The sequence below is a fragment of the Triticum urartu genome, chromosome 6 (genome assembly GCF_003073215.2).
Source record: "Triticum urartu cultivar G1812 chromosome 6, Tu2.1, whole genome shotgun sequence".
Classification (NCBI taxonomy): Eukaryota; Viridiplantae; Streptophyta; class Magnoliopsida; order Poales; family Poaceae; genus Triticum; species Triticum urartu.
This window is the reverse complement of record NC_053027.1, coordinates 470,650,923-470,672,734: the sequence shown is the minus strand read 5'-3', so window position 1 is coordinate 470,672,734 and position 21,812 is coordinate 470,650,923.

Sequence of the window (21,812 nt, the reverse complement as noted above, 5' to 3'; positions counted from 1 at the left end):
GGACTTGGGTTTGTACCCAAGTCAAAGAAGAAGAAGAGCAAGACCAAGCAACCTCTCCTGCTTAAGGAGATCTTCGTCAAGGCGGAGGAGGGTGTTCATGAGAAGAAGAAGGACAAGGGTGTGGGTGGTAATGCCATGAAGGGAAAGACCACTCCTCCCAACAAAACCGACAACTTTAACCCTTCTTATGTTCTATGTCGTGCTAGTTATGGGCATGTTTATGAAAAATTTGTTGGTTCTTCTTATGAGTACATTGAATGGTCTATTTAGGTTCCTAAGACCCTTGTTGCTAACATCAAAGTACCCATTCAAAAATGGGTACCTAAATCCAAGCATTAATCTCTTGTAGGAGTTTGCTTCTGGTGGGGTGTCATGGTTGCTCGATAGTGGAGCAACAAATCATATGATCGGGACCAAGGACTTGGTGGTGGACATGCATCCAAGCCCATCTATGCCCACTCATGTCCAATTCGGTGATGCTTCAACATCTAAGGTATTGGATCTTGGCAAGGTAGTCATCTCTCAAGCTTTATCTATTGAGAAGGTTATACTTGTTGAGATCCTTGCATACAATTTACTTTCCGTTTGTCAACTTGGACTCATGGGCTTTGCAACATTCTTTGATCTTGATACCGTGGCCCTTTTGTGGAGCGAGACTCTTAAAGTAGCCTTTGTTGGGCATGTCGAGAATGGTCTTTATGTGGTTGACTTTTCGACCCACTAAGAGCGCGACTTGGCTAATGGCTAAAGTTGACGTGGGGTGGTTTTGGCATTACCATTTAGCCCACCTCAATATGAGATCTTTGCAAAGTCTCCTCAAGGAGGATCACGTTCGTGGACTAACAAATGTGAGTTTTGCCAAAGATCGAGCTTGAAGTGCTTGTATTGAAGGAAAACTACATGAAACGGCTGTAACGTCCGGATAATTTGGCTACAGTAAAACTCTCCTAATGATGCCATGTCATCTGCGATTACTGTTACTAATCTCGGGATAATTCGAAAACGCGTCAAATTCAAACTTAAAATTAAAGTCGACGATAAAAGTCTTCAAATTTGAGGCAAAAATGTTCGGTGGACGCCAAATATTACAAAGGTAATTATGGTGCAGCAAACCCATTTTTATAAAATGCCTAAGTAATTTAAAATGATTTAAAAACAGAAAAGAAAATAAATAAAAGAAAGTAAATACAAAAGAGAAAATACAAAACAGAAAAGCTAAAACCTAAAGCTAACAAAACCAAAAAAAAGGGGGAAACCCCCTCCCTCGCTGGGCCTTGGCCCAGCTAGCCATCGGGCCAACCAGGCCGGCCCACACCCCCCACCACTTAACCCCGGTCCACCCGACCGAAACCCTAACCCCTCCCACTCGCCCCCCCCCTCGCTCACTCCCCACTCCCCGATCCCCTTCTGGATCGGGGCAACCACCTCAGCGCCCCGTGCCCTCTGCCCCCCTCCCCCGGAGCTTCGCCGTTGCCAGGCACCGCCGGCCGGGTGCGCCCCGCCGATCGTGCCCCGACCACCTCTGGCGCCGCACGAGGACCGCGCCGCCGGAGCCCCCTCACCGTCTTCGCCAGGATCGGCCACCGCCCTGGATCGCCGTCGTGTCGCCGCCCCGTCGCCGGATCTCGCTTCCCTGACTCCTCCCGAGCCACTGCCGAGACCCTACGCCCCGCCGTGAGCTCCGGCCTCCCTCCCTCTCTCCCCTGGCTCTCTGTCCCCGGCCATCGAGGCCCACTACCGCGCCGCCCCGCCCCGCTCCCTGCTAGCGCTGCCGCCTGCGCCTGCTGCGCGCTGCTCAGGGCCGCCCGCCTCGCCACTGCCCGCGCTCCTCTTGCGCCCCTGCCGCTGCGTCCGCCGGGCCGCACCCCTTTCCCCACCGCTGGCGCTGCCGCCGGCCACTCCCTCTGCCCCGCTGCTCATCGCCATCGATCCGGCCGACCGCGCCGCGGTCGCCGCGATCCGTCCCCGTTCCTTGCCGCGAAGCACCTCGCCGGGCCGCGCTTGTCCCAGCCACCGCCGCACCCGCACCGGCCTCTACTGCAGTGCGCCGGCGCCCTCGAGAGGCCGCGGCCTTGCCTTGCCCCCACCCCGGGTCGGTCTCGGTCTTCGCACGAGCGACGCCGGTGCCCGTTACCCGAACGCCCGCTAAGGCTCTCGCTGAGCCATTGACATGGGGGCCCCGCACAAAACGTTTAAAAAAAGAGAATTAATAATAAAAATAATTAAAATAATAATAATAATTAAATTAATTATTTAATTAAGGAAATAATTAAGTTAATTAATCATAATTAGATTAACCTAACTAACTAATTAATTTAATTAAACAGTAGTTAGATTAGTTAAACAGTGATTAGGCTAAACAGTCAATGACCAGTGGATCCCACACGTCAGCGACCCAGTCAACACCTCTGTTGACTGCTGATGTCATGCTGACGTCATGGACGTCAGCAGACACTATTCTGGATAATGTTGATTAAATTAAATAAATAAATCCTAAAAAGGATTTAAATCTTTTAAAATTAATATAAAATAAACCGTAGCTCGGATGGAAAAACTTTGTACATGAAAGTTGCTCAGAACGACGAGACGAATTTGAATACGCAGCCCGTTTATCCGCCACGCATCCCTAGCATAGCGAACACGCAACTTTCCTCCTCTGGTCCCTTTGCCCGAAAACGTGAAACACCGGGGATACTTTCCCGGATGATTTCCCTTTCACCGGTATCACCTCATACCGCGTTAGGGCACCCCTAGCACCGATACTTGTCATGTCATGCATCGCTATGCATCTGCTTTCTTTAATATTTATTGTTTCTTCCCCCTCTTCTCTCGCTAGACACCGAGACCGACGCCGCTGCTATCCAGTACGACTACGGAGTTGACGACCCCTCTCTCTTGCCAGAGCAACCAGGCAAGCCCCCCCTTTGATCACCAGATATCGCCTACTCTTCTCTATACTGCTTGCATTAGAGTAGTGTAGCATGTTACTGCTTCCCGTTAATCCTATACTGATGCATAGCCTGTCCTTGCTACTACTGTTGTTACCTTACCTGCAATCCTAATGCTTAGTATAGGATGCTAGTTTTTCATCAGTGGCCCTACATGCTTGTCCGTCTGCCATGCTATACTATCGGGCCGTGATCACTCAGGAGTTGATCACGGGTATATACTATATACTTTATACATGATACATGTGGTGACTAAAGACGGGTCGGCTTGAGGAGCACCCGCGAGTGGATCTTTGAGGCGGAGCGACAGGGCAGGTTCCGACCACCTAGGAGAGAGGTGGGCCCGGCCCTGGTCGACGTTCGCGGATACTTAACACGCTTAACGAGATCTGGGTATTTAATCTGAGTTTGGCCATTTGGTCTATACGCACTAACCATCTACGCGGCAGTAGTTATGGGTATCCCGGCGTTGTGGTATCAGCTGAAGCCTTCGTGACGTCAGCGACTGAGTGGCGCGCGCCGGATTGGAACGTAAGCCTGCTCTTGTATTAAGGGGGCTAGTTCTGCTTCCGGCCGCGTACGCAACGTGCAGGTGTGCTAAGGGCGATGGGCCCAGACCCCTGTGCGCTTAGGTTTAGACCGGCGTGCTGACCTCTCTGTTGTGCCTAGGTGGGGCTGCGACGTGTTGATCTTCCGAGGCCGGGCATGACCCAGGAAAGTGTGTCCGGCCAAATGGGATCAAGCGTGTTGGGGTATGTGGTGCACCCCTGCAGGGAAGTTAATCTATTCGACTAGCCGTGATCTTCGGTAACAGGACGACTTGGAGTTGTATCTTGACCTTATGACAACTAGAACCAGATACTTAATAAAACACACCCTTCCAAGTGCCAGATACAACCGGTGGTCGCTCTCTCATAGGGCGACGAGGGGAGGATCATCGGTTAGGGTTATGCTATGCGATGCTACTTGGAGGACTTCAGTCTACTTCTTCTACATGCTGCCAAGGACGGAGGCTGCAGAAGCGTAGTCTTCGAAAGGATTAGCCTATCCCCTCTTATTCCGGCTTTCTGCAGTTCAGTCCACTTACTATGGCCTTATTCCCAGTTGATACCATGCATATATGTAGTGTAGCTTCTTGCTTGCGAGTACTTTGGATGAAGTACTCACGGTTGCTTTCTCCTTCTTTCCCTCTTATCCTTCTACCTTGGTTGTCGCAACCAGATGTTTGGAGCCCAGGAGCCAGACGCCACCGTCGACGACGACCCCTGCTACACCGGAGGTGCCTACTACTACGTGATGCCCGCTGACGACGACCAGGAGTAGTTAGGAGGATCCCAGGCAGGAGGTCTGCGCCTCTTTCGATCTGTATCCCAGTTTGTGCTAGCCTTCTTAAGGCAAACTTGTTTAACTTATGTCTGTACTCAGATATTGTTGCTTCCGCTGACTCGTCTATGATCGAGCTCTTGTATTCGAGCCCTCGAGGCCCCTGGCTTGTAATATGATGCTTGTATGACTTATTTTATTTGTAGAGTTGTGTTGTGATATCTTCCCGTGAGTCCCTGATCTTGATCGTACACGTTTGCGTGTATGATTAGTGTACGATTGAATCGGGGGCGCCACAAGTTGGTATCAGAGCCGACTGCCTGTAGGAACCCCCCTTCCACACTCCTTGGCCGAAGTCGAGTCTAGACATTGCAAAAACTTTTACTAACTTGGCTGTGTGCCTTACGGGCCCACGTCGCCATCGGGTGGTACTAGGATCTTTTACTCCTCGACCTTTACTCTGGGACTCTGAACTCTATTCTACTCGGGTTAAACGAATTTACTAACTCTGACACTAGGATCCCGTTACGACATTCACCCCAAAGTTGGATAAGCCCTAGTTATTCTTTAGAGTAGTACTTGAACATTATCCACATTGTCATTTGACTCCTGTGAAAACATCTTTGTTTTCAGATGGAACCCACGAGGCAGGTCGTGCGCCACACGATGGCCATTGGTGCCTCAGGATCACCTACTGTGTTGGTTGAGATGATGACCTATCTGGGTTATCGCTGGCACCCTGAGTACACCGTCTATGAGGAGTACCAGGACTTCAACCAGGAGCAGTACCGTGCCATCGTCCACCTCTACTCTCGAGAGTATGACTCCACTACCGTGCTGCACACTGCTCATGGTGTTGGAGTGACTATCGATATGGCAGTCCACGACGCTGCTTATGCTGCTCTGACACGTCTCCGTGGAGAGTATCAGGAGTTGGATACCTCCCCCTTCAGGCACGTTGCTATCGCATCCGATGTTGGTGCGGAGGGTTACTACACTGCTGCCTACTCCACTGTCACCCGAGAGCCCTTCTACCATCAGAACCTGGTTCTGCATGCTGATGGGCTGGATTGCGCTAACCGAGCTCTTCGCCACGAGTTGTACACCACTCGTCAGCACCTCTACCATGCTCTGACACTGTTGCACCCCTCTGTCCGATCTGGTGATCTATCGCGTTCTGCGGTCTACCCTGCCAGGACCGTGATGCCTCAGGGTGTCGGCTGGCCAGATGTGGGAGGCTACTCTCCTGCACTTGGTCCTCTTCTGCCACTTGAGCGTCAGGTTCTGCACCAGAGTACCCGCGGACCCCAAGTTGCCGACGTGGTGTACCCGATGCCACACTACCAGCTTTCAGGCTACAGCTACCTCCGCAGTACCGCGTGGGACTGATGTAGACTTGCTTGTTAGTGTTAGATGCATTCGCCGCGAGCCTGCGTGCCGCCTATGATGTCTTAGTCTATGTACCAAACTCTGTGTAACGAACTCCATGCATGATCTCTTTTGTAAGATATGCCGACTACTATGTAGTATCTATCGTGCTGCTTTCGTTCTGCATGTTTCATCATGAATGACTCTTGTTATTTTTGCAAATTTCTCAATGCTGAACTACCCCTGTTAAATATTAGCAGGATGGTTAGACCAGGTGGTCGTGGTCGTGGTGGCAACGCCCCACCACCGCCTGAGTACATGGCTGGGATGATGCAACAGTTTGAGCTGAATCGTCAGTTCATGGAGAATATTATGGCTCAGTTTCCTCGCCCCAATATGAACCAGCAGCCAACCCAAGTGACTCTACAGGATTTCATGCGCCTGAACCCAACTGTGTACCGCAGCTCAACTCAGCCTCTAGATGCTGATGACTGGCTCCGTGACATCACCTATGAGATGGAGTCTGCTGATGTAGCCCCTGCCAGCTATGTCACCTTTGCTTCCTTCTTCCTGAAAGGACCCGCAGCTCAATGGTGGGACAGCCATAGGTGTACTCTGGCAGCTGGAACAATCATCACCTGGCCAGACTTCCAAGCTGCCTTCCGTGCTCGCTTCATTCCTTAGGGAGTTATGGACCGGAAGAAGCGTGAGTTCCGCAACCTCACCCAAGGCAATAAAACTGTGGAAGCTTATCAGCGGGAGTTTCTGGACTTGTCCCGCTATGCTGAAGAAGACATTGCAACTGATGCACGCAGACAGGAGAAGTTCCGTGATGGCCTTCAAGCTGACATCAAGCTCGCACTTCTAGTGCATGACTTTACTGATTTCGCCACCTTGGTGAACAAAGCCATCAACGTCGAAACTGGTCTGCAGGAATACCAGAGCTCTCACAAGTGCAGCCGTGACACGGGCTCATCTTCGGGCCCGTCCTCGCAGAAGCGCAAGATATGGATCCCCAACAGCATGTACCAGCCGGATGCACCTGCCCCAAGGCAGTCCTATGCTGCACCTCGTCTGCCTGCTCCTCCAACTAGGCAGACAAGACTTCCAGCTCCACCACCACAAGCTCCTGTTCCCACTCCCAATAATGGCCTCTGCTACAAGTGTGGTCAGCCAGGTCACCGTGCTAGGGATTGCAATCAAAACCAGAATCAACTGGCCCTCCCAGCAACTGGCCGTGGAAGCAACCAGCCTCGCAACAACAGTGCCAAGTCTTATGGTCGTGTTCATGCCAACCATGTTGATCTCAATGAAGTTCTAGACCAGCCTGCTACCGTGATGGGTACACTCCTCGTAAACTCAGTACCTGCATCTGTTTTATTCGATTCAGGGGCATCGCATTCATTCATGTCAGAAGATTTTGCATACAAGCATGACGTTAAATGTGAGGAGATGAACACTTCGGTATTGGTAAAAACCCCCGTGGGACAATGTCAAACCTCACTGGTTGGCATCAATGTCCCCGTGGAAATCGAAGGGCTAGAATTCTATGCCTCTCCCATTATCCTGAAGTCGTCTAACATCGACCTCATTCTGGGAATGGATTGGTTGAAAGCGCATACTGCTTCTATAGTTTGCGCCACCAAGGTCGTCCATCTGCTACACCCTTCTGATGAAATAATAGCTTACCAAGCTCATCTAGTTCAGAACGCCGAGGCACGACTTTATGCCTTGAATGCGTTGAACGCTGCACCACTCGAGGGCATTGAAAACGTTCCCGTCGTTCGTGAATTCCAAGATGTATTCCCAGAAGAACTTCCAGGGATTCCCCCTGCTAGAGCTGTCGAATTCATCATCGACTTGAAACCCGGGACTACCCCTATAGCTAAACGACCCTACAAGATGCCGCCGCATGAACTCCTTGAGCTTAAGGAGGAAATCGACAAATCTCTTGTCAAAGGTTTCATTCGCCCAAGTTGCTCTCCTTGGGGAGCACCTTCTCTCTTTGTTAGGAAGAAGGATGGGACAAACCGATTGGTCCAAGACTACCGTCCTATAAACCAAGCTACCATTCAGAATAAATACCCTCTTCCTCGGATCAATGATCTTTATGATCAACTGGCTGGTTCATCAGTGTTCTCCAAACTCGACTTGAGGTTGGGTTACCACCAGATCCGTGTTCGTGAAGAGGACATCCCAAAAACCGCCTTCGTGACTCGGTATGGATCATACGAGTACACCGTCATGTCATTCGGCTTAACGAATGCTCCAACCACCTTCTCTCGTCTGATGAATTATATATTCATGGATTACCTCGACAAGTTCGTCGTGGTTTATTTGGACGATATCCTTGTATTTTCCAAGAACAAGGAGGAACATGCTGAACATCTTCGTCTTGTGCTGGAGAAGCTTCGAGAACATCAACTGTATGCTAAGTATTCCAAGTGTGAATTCTGGCTCCCCGAAGTAACCTATCTTGGGCATGTCATCTCCAAGGATGGTATTGCCGTCAACCCTGAACGAGTTCAGGCTATTCTCGATTGGACTCCTCCGAAGAACGTCAAGCAAGTCCGAAGTTTTCTCGGTCTCGCCAGCTATTGCCGTCGATTCGTCGAGAACTTCTCCAAGATTGCCAGGCCCCTGACTAATCTGTTGCATAAGGGTGTCAAGTTTGACTGGACAGACAAGTGTCAGGAAAGTTTCCAGGCGCTCAAAAACAAGTTGACTTCTGCCCCCGTACTTGCTCCACCTGATACTAAGAAGGACTTCGTCATTTACTGCGATGCTTCCCGTCAAGGATTAGGCTGTGTCCTAATGCAAGAGCGCAGAGTGATTGCTTATGCCTCTCGTCAACTGCGCCCTCACGAAGAAAACTACCCGGTTCACGACCTCGAGCTTGCTGCTGTCATTCATGCACTGAAGCAGTGGCGACATTACCTTCTCGGTAACTGTTGCGAGATCTTCACCGACCATCAAAGTCTGAAGTATCTGTTTACTCAGCCAGATTTGAACCTACGCCAGCAAAGATGGATGGAGACTGTTGCAGACTTTGACGTGGGTATATCCTATACCCCCGGCAAGGCTAATGTAATGGCTGATGCCTTGAGCCGCAAGTCTTACTGCAACCACCTCCAGGTCCACAAAGTTCAGCCCTCGCTTGCCGAAGAATTTAGAAGGCTGAACCTCCATATTGTTCCTCCGGGATCACTCGCTCCCCCTCCCGAAGATTTCCCCAAACGGAACCTCCATGTTGTTTCCAAGGGTTCTCTCAATACCCTGGTTGCGAAACCAGATCTTGTGGACACCATCAAATGGATACAGAAATGTGACGATGAAGTCCTCAAGATTAAGCGCGACCTAAAAAAAGGAAAGCCCTCATTCTTCACGATCGTCGATGATGGCGCCTTGTATTTCAAAGGCCGCCTAGTGGTACCATGTTCGAAGAAAAACCTGGATAAGACTAAAAGGGTTATGCAAGAAGCCCATGATACGCCTCTGTCCATCCATCCTGGTAGTACAAAGATGTACCAGGATATTCGTCAAAGATTCTGGTGGTCTAATATGAAGCAGGACATTGCTCGTTATGTTGCTGAGTGTGATGTTTGTCGCCGAATCAAAGCAGAGCATCAAAGGCCTGCTGGAACTCTGCAACCTATCTCTATTCCTGAATGGAAATGGGACCATGTTGAGATGGACTTCGTCACTGGATTTCCCAAATCGCAGAAAGGTAATGATGCTATTCTTGTCGTCATTGACCGGCTTTCCAAAGTTGCCCATTTCCTGGCGGTCAAAGAGACAATCACTGCTAGTCAGCTTGCTACTCTCTACATGGCCAGAATTGTTTCACTTCACGGTATCCCACTGGTTATCAGTTCAGACCGTGGCAGCTTATTCACTTCAAGGTTTTGGGCGAGTTTCCAAGAAGCTATGGGGACTCATCTGTCGTTCAGTACTGCGTTCCATCCTCAGTCACAAGGACAAGTTGAACGTGTCAACCAAGTTCTCGAAGACATGCTTCGAGCTTGTGTAATCTCATTCGGCAAGAAATGGGAGGAATCTCTTCCATATGCCGAGTTCTCTTATAATAATAGCTATCAAGCTAGTCTGAAGATGTCCCCCTTCGAAGTGCTATATGGACGAAAGTGTCGAACCCCTCTGAACTGGTCAGAAACTGGGGAGCGACCACTCTTCGGTCCAGATATTATCCAACAGGCCGAAGAACAAGTTCGCATTATTCGCGAGAATCTCAAGACTGCTCAGTCACGTCAGAAAAGTCAGTATGACCGTCATCACCAAGACATGGTCTATCAACCTGGCGAAAAGGCTTATCTTCGAGTTACACCAATGAAGGATGCTCACCGCTTCGGGATCAAGGGCAAGCTAGCTCCTCGCTATATCGGTCTCTTCACTATTCTCGAAAGGCGTGGAAAGGTGGCATATCAACTGGAGCTTCCGCCGAACCTTTCTCAGGTTCACGATGTGTTCCATGTGTCACAACTCCGCCGTTGCTTCAAGGACCCAATCCGAGCAGTGGACCATGAAGTGCTCGAGTTGCAACAGGACCTCTCCTATAAAGAGCATCCGGTCCGCATTCTCGACCAAACTGAACGCCGCACCCGTCAGAAGGCAATCAAGTTCCTCAAGGTCCAGTGGTCGAATCACTCTGAAGACGAAGCCACCTGGGAACGCGAGGATCGTCTTCGCGATGAATACCCCGCGATGTTTCCTTCTACCTCCTAAATCTTGGGACGAGATTTCTTGTAGTGGAGGAGATTTGTAACGTCCGGATAATTTGGCTACAGTAAAACTCTCCTAATGATGCCATGTCATCTGCGATTACTGTTACTAATCTCGGGATAATTCGAAAACGCGTCAAATTCAAACTTAAAATTAAAGTCGACGATAAAAGTCTTCCAATTTGAGGCAAAAATGTTCGGTGGACGCCAAATATTACAAAGGTAATTATGGTGCAGCAAACCCATTTTTATAAAATGCCTAAGTAATTTAAAATGATTTAAAAACAGAAAAGAAAATAAATAAAAGAAAGTAAATACAAAAGAGAAAATACAAAACAGAAAAGCTAAAACCTAAAGCTAACAAAACCAAAAAAAAGGGGAAACCCCCTCCCTCGCTGGGCCTTGGCCCAGCTAGCCATCGGGCCAACCAGGCCGGCCCACACCCCCCACCACTTAACCCCGGTCCACCCGACCGAAACCCTAACCCCTCCCACTCGCCCCCCCCCCACTCGCTCACTCCCCACTCCCCGATCCCCTTCTGGATCGGGGCAACCACCTCAGCGCCCCGTGCCCTCTGCCCCCCCCTCCCCCGGAGCTTCGCCGTTGCCAGGCACCGCCGGCCGGGTGCGCCCCGCCGCATCGTGCCCCGACCACCTCTGGCGCCGCACGAGGACCGCGCCGCCGGAGCCCCCTCACCGTCTTCGCCAGGATCGGCCACCGCCCTGGATCGCCGTCGTGTCGCCGCCCCGTCGCCGGATCTCGCTTCCCTGACTCCTCCCCGAGCCACTGCCGAGACCCTATGCCCCGCCGTGAGCTCCGGCCTCCCTCCCTCTCTCCCCTGGCTCTCTGTCCCCGGCCATCGAGGCCCACTACCGCGCCGCCCCGCCCCGCTCCCTGCTAGCGCTACCGCCTGCGCCTGCTGCGCGCTGCTCAGGGCCGCCCGCCTCGCCACTGCCCGCGCTCCTCTTGCGCCCCTACCGCTGCGTCCGCCGGGCCGCACCCCTTTCCCCACCGCTGGCGCTGCCGCCGGCCACTCCCTCTGCCCCGCTGCTCATCGCCATCGATCCGGCCGACCGCGCCGCGGTCGCCGCGATCCGTCCCCGTTCCTTGCCGTGCGAAGCACCTCGCCGGGCCGCGCTTGTCCCAGCCACCGCCGCACCCGCACCGGCCTCTACTGCAGTGCGCCGGCGCCCTCGAGAGGCCGCGGCCTTGCCTTGCCCCCACCCCGGGTCGGTCTCGATCTTCGCACGAGCGACGCCGGTGCCCGTTACCCGAACGCCCGCTAAGGCTCTCGCTGAGCCATTGACATGGGGGCCCCGCACAAAACGTTTAAAAAAAGAGAATTAATAATTAAAATAATTAAAATAATAATAATAATTAAATTAATTATTAAATAATTAATTTAATTAATCATAATTAGATTAACCTAACTAACTAATTAATTTAATTAAACAGTAGTTAGATTAGTTAAACAATGATTAGGCTAGACAGTCAATGACCAGTGGGTCCCACACGTCAGCGACCCAGTCAACACCTCTGTTGACTGCTGATGTCATGCTGACGTCATGGTGACGTCAGCAGACACTGTTGTGGATAATGTTGATTAAATTAAATAAATAAATCCTAAAAATGATTTAAATCTTTTAAAATTAATATAAAATAAACCGTAGCTCGGATGGAAAAACTTTGTACATGAAAGTTGCTCAGAACGACGAGACGAATTTGAATACGCAGCCCGTTTATCTGCCACGCATCCCTAGCATAGCGAACACGCAACTTTCCCCCTCTGTTTCATCTGTCTGAAAACGCGAAACGCCGGGGATACTTTCCCGGATGTTTCCCCCCTTCACCGGTATCACCTCATACCGCGATAGGGCACCCCTAGCACCGATACTTGTCATGTCATGCATCGCTATGCATCTGTTTGCTTAAATATTTATTGTTTCTTCCCCCTCTTCTCTCGCTAGACACCGGGACCGACGCCGCTGCTACCCAGTACGACTACGGAGTTGACGACCACTCTCTCTTGCCAGAGCAACCAGGCAAGCCCCCCCTTTGATCACCAGATATCGCCTACTCTTCTCTATACTGCTTGCATTAGAGTAGTGTAGCATGTTACTGCTTCCCGTTAATCCTATACTGATGTATAGCCTGTCCTTGCTACTACTGTTGTTACCTTACCTGCAATCCTAATGCTTAGTATAGGATGCTAGTTTTTCATCAGTGGCCCTACATCCTTGTCCGTCTGCCATGCTATACTATCGGGCCGTGATCACTCGGGAGTTGATCACGGGTATATACTATATACTTTATACATGATACATGTGGTGACTAAAGACGGGTCGGCTTGAGGAGCACCCGCGAGTGGATCTTTGAGGCGGAGCGACAGGGCAGGTTCCGACCACCTAGGAGAGAGGTGGGCCTGGCCCTGGTCGACGTTCGCGGATACTTAACACGCTTAACGAGATCTGGGTATTTGATCTGAGTTTGGCCATTTGGTCTATACGCACTAACCATCTACGCGGGAGTAGTTATGGGTATCCCGGCGTCGTGGTATCAGCCGAAGCCTTCGTGACGTCAGCGACTGAGTGGCGCACGCCGGATTGGAACGTAAGCCTGCTCTTGTATTAAGGGGGCTAGTTCTGCTTCCGGCCGCGTACGCAACGTGCAGGTGTGCTAAGGGCGATGGGCCCAGACCCCTGTGCACTTAGGTTTAGACCGGCGTGCTGACCTCTCTGTTGTGCCTAGGTGGGGCTGCGACGTGTTGATCTTCCGAGGCCGGGCATGACCCAGGAAAGTGTGTCCGGCCAAATGGGATCGAGCGTGTTGGGGTATGTGGTGCACCCCTGCAGGGAAGTTAATCTATTCGAATAGCCGTGATCTTCGGTAACAGGACGACTTGGAGTTGTACCTTGACCTTATGACAACTAGAACCGGATACTTAATAAAACACACCCTTCCAAGTGCCAGATACAACCGGTGGTCGCTCTCTCTCAGGGATACGAGGAGGGGATCGCCGGGTAGGATTATTGCTATGCGATGATACTTGGAGGACTTCAGTCTACTCCCTTCTACATGCTGCAAGACGGAGGCTGCCAGAAGCGTAGTCTTCGAAAGGATTAGCTATCCCCCTCTTATTCTGGCTTTCTGCAGTTCAGTCCACCGATATGGCCCTTTACACATTTACCCATGCATATGTAGTGTAGCTTCTTGCTTGCGAGTACTTTGGATGAGTACTCACGGTTGCTTTCTCCTTCTTTCCCTCTATCCCTTCTACCTGGTTGTCGCAACCAGATGTTGGAGCCCAGGAGCCAGACGCCACCGTCGATGACGACCCCTACTACACCAGAGGTGCCTACTACTACGTGATGCCCGCGACGACGACCAGGAGTAGTTAGGAGGATCCCAGGCAGGAGGTCTGCGCCTCTTTCGATCTGTATCCCAGTTTGTGCTAGCCTTCTTAAGGCAAACTTGTTTAACTTATGTCTGTACTCAGATATTGTTGCTTCCGCTGACTCGTCTATGATCGAGCTCTTGTATTCGAGCCCTCGAGGCCCCTGGCTTGTAATATGATGCTTGTATGACTTATTTTATTTGTAGAGTTGTGTTGTGATATCTTCCCGTGAGTCCCTGATCTTGATCGTACACATTTGCGTGTATGATTAGTGTACGATTGAATCGGGGGCGCCACAACGGCTCACCGACCCATGAGTATCATCTACTCAAAGAGTCCTTAGAGATCCTTCACATGGACCTCTTTGGTCCTCCATCCTTCGATAGTCTTGGGGGAAGAAAATATTTCTTGGTGATTGTGGATGATTACTCAAGATACACATGGGTATACTTCTTTAAGAGGAAGAGTGAGACCCAACAAACCATCATCGACTTTGCAAATGAAGCTCAACGTCAACATGATGCAAAGATATTGATGATTAGAAGTGACAACGACACCGAGTTCAAGAACTACGCCTTGGATGGGTTCCTTAGTGTTGGGGGATCAAGGATCAATACTTTGCACCATATACCCGTCAACAAAATGGTGTTGCGGAGATGAAGAACTGGACGTTGATGGATGCGGCAAGGACCATGATGGTGGAATTCAAATCTCCGTACAACTTTTGGGTCGAGGCCATCAACACCGCATGTCATGCATCCAATCGGCTCTACCTCCACAAAGGCTTGAACAAGACTTCATATGAGATACTTACCAGTAACAAGCCTAACCTCAAGTACTTCCCGGTGTTCAGGTGTAAGTGTTTCATTCTCAAGAAAGATGTTCATTTGTCTAAATTTGAACCTACAGCTCAAGTGGGCATATTTGTTGGTTATGCTACAAACTCTTCGAAGGAAATATGCCCTAGAGGAAATAATAAGTTTGTTTTTTTATATTTCCTTATATCATGATAAATGTTTCTCATTCATGCTAGAATTGTATTAACCGGAAACTTGATACATGTGTGGATACATAGACAAAACACTGTCCCTAGTAAGCCTCTACTAGACTAGCTCGTTAATCAAAGATGGTTAAGTTTCCTAACCATAGACATGTGTTGTCATTTGATGAACGGGATCACATCATTAGGAGAATGATGTGATGGACAAGACCCATCCGTTAGCTTAGCATGTTGATCGTTCAGTTTTATTGCTAGTGCTTTCATGTATGTCAAATACATATTCCTTTGACTATGAGATCATGCAACTCCCAGATACCGAAGGACTGCCTTGTGTGCTATCAAATCTCACAATGTAACTGGGTGATTATAAAGATGCTCTACAGGTATCTCCGAAGGTGTCTTGTTGGGTTGGCGTGAATCGAGATTAGTATTTGTCACTCCGAGTATCGGAGAGGTATCTCTGGTCCCTCTCGGTAATGCACATCATAAGAAGCCTTGCCAGCAATGTGAAAAATGAGTTAGTTGCGGGATGATGTATTACGAAATGAGTAAAGAGAATTTCCAGTAACGAGATTGAACTAGGTATGAAGATACCGACGATCGACTCTCAGGCAAGTAACATACCGATGACAAAGGGAATTACGTATGTTGTCATAAGGTTCGACTGATAAATATCTTTGTAGAATATGTAGGAGCCAATATGGGCATCTAGGTTCCGCTATTGGTTATTGACCAGAGAGGTGTCTCGGTCATGTCTACATAGTTCTCGAACCCGTAGGGTCCGCACGCTTAACGTTCGTTGACGATATAATACTATATGAGTTATGTATGTTGGTGACCGAATGTTGTTTGGAGTCTCGGATGAGATCACGGACATGACAAGGAGCTCCGGAATTGTTCGGAGGTAAAGATTGATATATAGAATGATATGGTTCGGCCAAGTGGTGAAGCCCACGGGGCTTTAGGTCGGTGCAAAAGGAGTTTTGCGGAGGCCAGGGGGGCAAACGCCGAGGCCCATGGCGTCTGGGCCAGACGCCAAGGACCGTGGCATTTGGTCCTGGAAGTCCGAGAAGAACTCTTCCTTGCGGGAAAAACCGACTTTGATTTGGCTTTTACTCCAAGTTTTGACCCTAGGGCTCAACATATAAATAGAGGGGCAGGGCTAGCACCTGGAACACATCAAGAATCACCAAGCGGTGTGCCGGCAACCCCGTCCCCTCTAGTTTATCCTTTGTCATAGTTTCTGTAGTGCTTGGCGAAGCCCTGCGGAGATTGTTCTTCACCAACACTGTCACCACGTCGCCGTGCTGCCGGAACTCATCTACTACTTCGCCCCTCTTGCTGGATCAAGAAGGTGAGGACGTCATCGAGTTGAACGTGTGCTGAACACGGAGGTGCTGTACTTTCAATACTTGATCGGGACGGATCGTGAAGGTGTACGACTACATCAACTGCGTTGATAAACACTTCTGCTTTGCGATCTTCAAGGGTATGAAGATGCTCTCCCCTCTCGTTGCTATGCATCTCCTAGATAGATCTTGCATGAGCGTAGGAAATTTTTGAAATTGCATGCTACGTTCCCCAACACTCTCATGCTTACCGTGTACTCAACAAGTCCAATAGGCTCATTGAGGAGACATGTAACATGGAGTTTGATGAAAATAACAGCTTCCAAGTGGAGAAAAGTGGTCTTTGTGATGTAGGTGATGAAATTCCTCCTCAAGCCATAAGAAGAACTGGGATTGGTCAAATACTCCTCATTGAGGAACCCCTTGTGGTCGAAGGAGAAGGACAATTGAGGGAGTCTTGGATTAGGGGGTCTCCGGACAGTCGGACTATATCCTTTGGCCAGACTGTTGGACTATGAAGATACAAGATTGAAGACTTCGTCCCGTGTCCGGATGGGACTCTACTTGGCGTGGAAGGCAAGCTAGGCAATACAGATATGCATATCTCCTCCTTTGTAACCGACCTTGTGTAACCCTAGCCCCCTCCGGTGTCTATATAAACCAGAGGGTTTTAGTCCGTAGGACAACATACAATCATACCATAGGCTAGCTTCTAGGGTTTAGCCTATCCGATCTCGTGGTAGATCAACTCTTGTACTACTCGTATTATCAAGAATAATCAAGCAGGACGTAGGGTTTTACCTCCATCAAGAGGGCCCGAACCTGGGTAAAACATCGTGTCCCCTCCTCTTGTTACCATCCGCCTTAGACGCACAGTTCGGGACCCCCTACCCGAGATCCGCCGGTTTTGACACCGACATTGGTGCTTTCATTGAGAGTTCCTTTGTGTCGTCGCCATTAGGCTTGATGGCTCCTTCGGTCATCGATAGCGATGCAGTCCAGGGTGAGACTTTTCTCCCCGGACAGATCTTTGTATTCGGCGGCTTTGCATTGCGGGCCAACTCGCTTGGCCATCTGGAGCAGATTGAGAGTTACACCCCTGGCCACCAGGTCAGGTTTGGAAGCTTAAACTACACAGCCGATATCCGTGGAGACTTGATCTTCGATGGATTCGAGCCCCTGCTTAGTGCGCCACACAGTCACGATGAGCATGATTTAGCTCTACCATCGGACAGTGTCCAGGAGATCGCGCCAGCAACGCTCCGACCCTCAATTCGGAGCCAGTTGCGCCATCCATGGACGGGTGGATAGACCCCGCCACGGAGGCCACACTCTCATCGGCGATCGTGCCGAGTATTGACCTTACCCTTCACGGGAGCCGTGACGCCGAACTACCGGATTCCTCCCCGGCCACGGACTCTGAACCGCCTGCGCCCGTGCCTATCGAATCCGATTGGGCGCCGATCATGGAGTTTACCTCCGCGGATATCTTTCAGCACTCGCCCTTCGGCGACATACTGAACTCATTAAGGTCTCTCTCCTTGTCAGGAGAGTCCTGGCCGAACTATGTCCGGCAGGATTGGGATGCGGATGATGAAGAAATTCGCCGCCCACCCACCACCCACTTAGTAGCCACTGTCGATGACTTAACCGACATGCTCGACTTCGACTCCGAAGACATCGACGGCATGGACGACGATGCGGGAGGCGAAGAGGAACCAATGCCCATAGGGCACTGGACAGCCACCTCATCATATGATATATACATGGTGGACACACCCAAAGAAGGCAATGGCGATGAGACAGCGGAGAATGATTCCTCCAAGAAGCAACCCAAGCGCCAACGTCAGCAGCGCCGCTCTAAGTCTCGCCAAAGCAAAAACGGTGACACCGGCACAGGAGATAATACCACTCCGGACAGTGTCGAAGACGACAACAATCCCCTCCACCAAGATTTAGGGCAGGAGGATGGAGAAGCCAGCCCTCCCGAGAGAGTGGCAGATGGAGAGGCAGAGGATGATAATTACATGCCTCCCTCCTAAGACGAGACAAGCCTCGACGATGACAAATTCGTCGTGCCTGAGGATCCCGTCGAACAAGAGCGCTTCAAGCGCCGGCTTATAGCCACGGCAAATAGCCTTAAGAAAAAGCAACAGCAGCTTCAAGCTGATCAAGATTTGCTAGCTGACAGATGGACTGAAGTCCTTGAGGCCGAGGAATATAAACTCGAACGGCCCTCCAAGAGTTACCCAAAGTGTAGGTTGCTACCCCGACTGGAGGAGGAAGCACTCAAACCTACATCTCCAGCATATGATGCAGCTGACCGGCCACCTCGTGGCCACGACAGAGAGGCATTTCAGCCAAAAACTCACCCCGCACCCCGATGCCACTCAAATAAAAATGACAAGGCACGGAGAAACATGCTAGACCTGCGAGACGTATTGGAGGACAAAGCAAAACATGCAAGATTGATCTATGGATCACGAGGGCGCGCCACTATGCGAGACGATAACCGTCACGCCGGATACAGTAAAAGTAAATCCGGCCGGGCCGAACACAGCGGGCAAGACTCATTTGAGCTGCGTCGCGATATAGCCCAGTACAGAGGCGCTGCACACCCCCTATGCTTCACAGACGAAGTAATGGATCACCAAATCCCAGAGGGTTTCAAACCCGTAAATATCGAATCATACGACGGCACAACAGATCCTGCGGTATGGATCAAGGATTTCCTCCTGCACATCCACATGGCCCGCGGTGATGATCTACACGCCATCAAATACCTCCCACTCAAGCTCAAAGGACCAGCTCGGCATTGGCTCAATAGCTTGCCAGCAGAGTCCACTGGCTGTTGGGGAGATCTGGAAGCCGCATTCCTCGACAACTTCCAGGGCACTTATGTGCGACCGCCAGATGCCGATGACTTGAGCCACATAATTCAGCAGCCAGAGGAATCGGCCAGGCAATTCTGGACACGGTTCCTAACAAAGAAAAATCAAATCGTCGACTGTCCGGATGCAGAGGCCCTAGCAGCTTTTAAGCACAACATCCGTGACGAGTGGCTCACCCGGCACCTTGGCCAGGAAAAGCCGAAATCTATGGCAGCCCTCACAACACTCATGACCCGCTTTTGTGCGGGAGAAGACAGCTGGCTGGCTCGCAGCAATAACATATCAAAGAACCATGGTACTTCGGATACCAAGGATGGCAATGGAAGGTCATGTCGTAACAAACACAAGCGCCGCATTAACAGCAACAATACCGAGGATACGGCAGTCAATGCCGGATTCAAAGGCTCTAAACCCGGTCAGCGCAAAAAGCCATTCAAAAGAAGCACTCCGGGCCCGTCCAGTTTGGACCGTATACTCGATCGCTCGTGTCAAATACACGGCACCCCCGACAAGCCAGCCAACCACACCAACAGGGATTGTTGGGTGTTCAAGCAGGCCGGCAAGTTAAATACCGAAAACAAAGATAAGGGGTCGCATAGCGATGACGAGGAGGAGCCCCGGCAGCCGAACACCGGAGGACAGAAGAGGTTCCCTCCACAAATGCGGACGGTGAACATGATATACGCAACCCACATCCCCAAGAGGGAGCAGAAGCGTGCGCTAAGGGACGTATATGTGTTGGAGCCAGTCGCCCCAAAGTTCAACCCATGGTCCTCTTGCCCGATCACCTTCGATCACAGGGACCACCCCACTAGTATCCGTCATGGCAGATTCGCCGCACTGGTCCTAGAGCCAATCATTGACGGATTTCACCTCACTTGAGTCCCTATGGATGGCGGCAGCAGCCTGAACCTGCTTTACCAGGACAGAGTGCGCAAAATGGGTATAGACCCCTCAAGGATCAAACCCACAAAAACGACCTTCAAAGGCGTCATACCAGGTGTAGAGGCCCATTGCACAGGCTCAGTCAGACTGGAAGTGGTCTTCGGATCCCCAGATAACTTCCGAAGCGAGGAGTTAATCTTCGATATAGTCTCGTTCCGCAGTGGCTATCATGCACTGCTCGGGCGAACCGCATTTGCGAGATTCAATGTAGTACCGCATTATGCATACCTTAAGCTCAAGATGCCAGGACCTCGGGGGGTCATCACAGTTAATGGAAACACAGAGCGCTCTCTCCGCACGGAGGAGCACACTGCGACCCTCGCAGCAGAAGCGCAAAGCAGCCTCTTAAGGCAATCCACTAGTTCGGCGATTAAGGACCCGGACACCTTCAAGCGCGCCCGGAGTAATCGACAACAAGACCGCCTGGCACGTTCCGAGCTCGCATAGCAATGCGGCCCCCACCCCAGTCCCAGCCAAACAGCGCAATCCGTGCCACGTGTACATAATTACACACTAAAATGCCATGGGCATAGGTGGGGAGGGGGGCACGACTATGGCACGCCCCAAGACGCGGCTCAACCGCACTAGGGGCTTCCCGCTCTGTTATTTTTCTCTCTTCCAGGACCTTAATCTCTGGAAACCCTGTCCGGCAGTATGATTGCCGAACACATGGTGCAGCAACCAAGGAGGCAGAAAGCTACGTCGCACCATAGAACCCCCAGGTGGACTACGATAACGAGTGAAATACTTGCTTTAATACCATTCCTCAGCTTGCCCTTGGAGGGGACATGTCAAATAGTCCTACTTTTTGCTTATCGCACTACTTGTATCATTCTGCTTTAACGCACCTTTTTGAATAAACAATGCATAGCACTAGACTATTATTGCATTCTCTATTCTTCTTTATACATATATATATATATATATATATATATTCATTCATGACATTCAGCACCCGTACACTCTGATACGGCCAATACGCTAGGGGCTTAAGCATACCCCATAATACGGCGTGAGAAGTCCGAACACTTTCGACAATGTGGCACCCCGAACTTATAGCATTATATGCATCAGCTCCGAATCATGTCTTGGGTCAATAGTTGGGTTTTCCCGGCTCCCGTGTTTTGGTACCTTACATTCCGCTATATCGGCTAAGGTAGCACTGGGAGAACTACTGCGATTGTGCCCCGGTTCAGCTGGGCTAAGCACCTCAGTAGAGAAAGCTAAAACTGACCGTCATGATAAGGCGAGAGACTGGTCGTTGTTCGAGAGGTTTCGAGTCCCTAAAGACTTATGCCGCTTAGAGTGAGGAGTCGGCTTTGTCCGGCTTACGGCGTGTATAGCGCCCCGAATTCGGCCTTCCGAATACTAGGGGCTTCGCCAAAATTTAAAATTATAGAATTCTATGGCTAAGTGAGAGTGATAAAGCATTATAGTCTGATTGCCTTGTTCGTTGTGCTGAGCACCTCCCTCGAAGGACCCAAAAATGGGAACAAGAGTGCTCAGGTTTATCCCGAACACCCCAACACTCGTGGCATGGGGGCAGAAGCCGACGACTAGCCATCTCTCAGATTTGATAAACATCCGAACAGAAGGTAATATTTTAAATTCAAACAAGTGTTGCATAGCGCATATGAACAAGTTTTCATAATACAGGATCACATAAGCAAGTTCATTCAAATATTACATCTTTCGCACACTCGTCGCTACAAGACGGGCACCCTTCAGGACACCCTCATAATACATCTCGGGGTGGCGATGCTCCTTGCCCTGCGGCGGCCCCTCCTTCACCAGCTTCTCGGCGTCCATCTTGGCCCAGTGCACCTTCGCACGGGCAAAATCCCGGCGTGCACCTTCG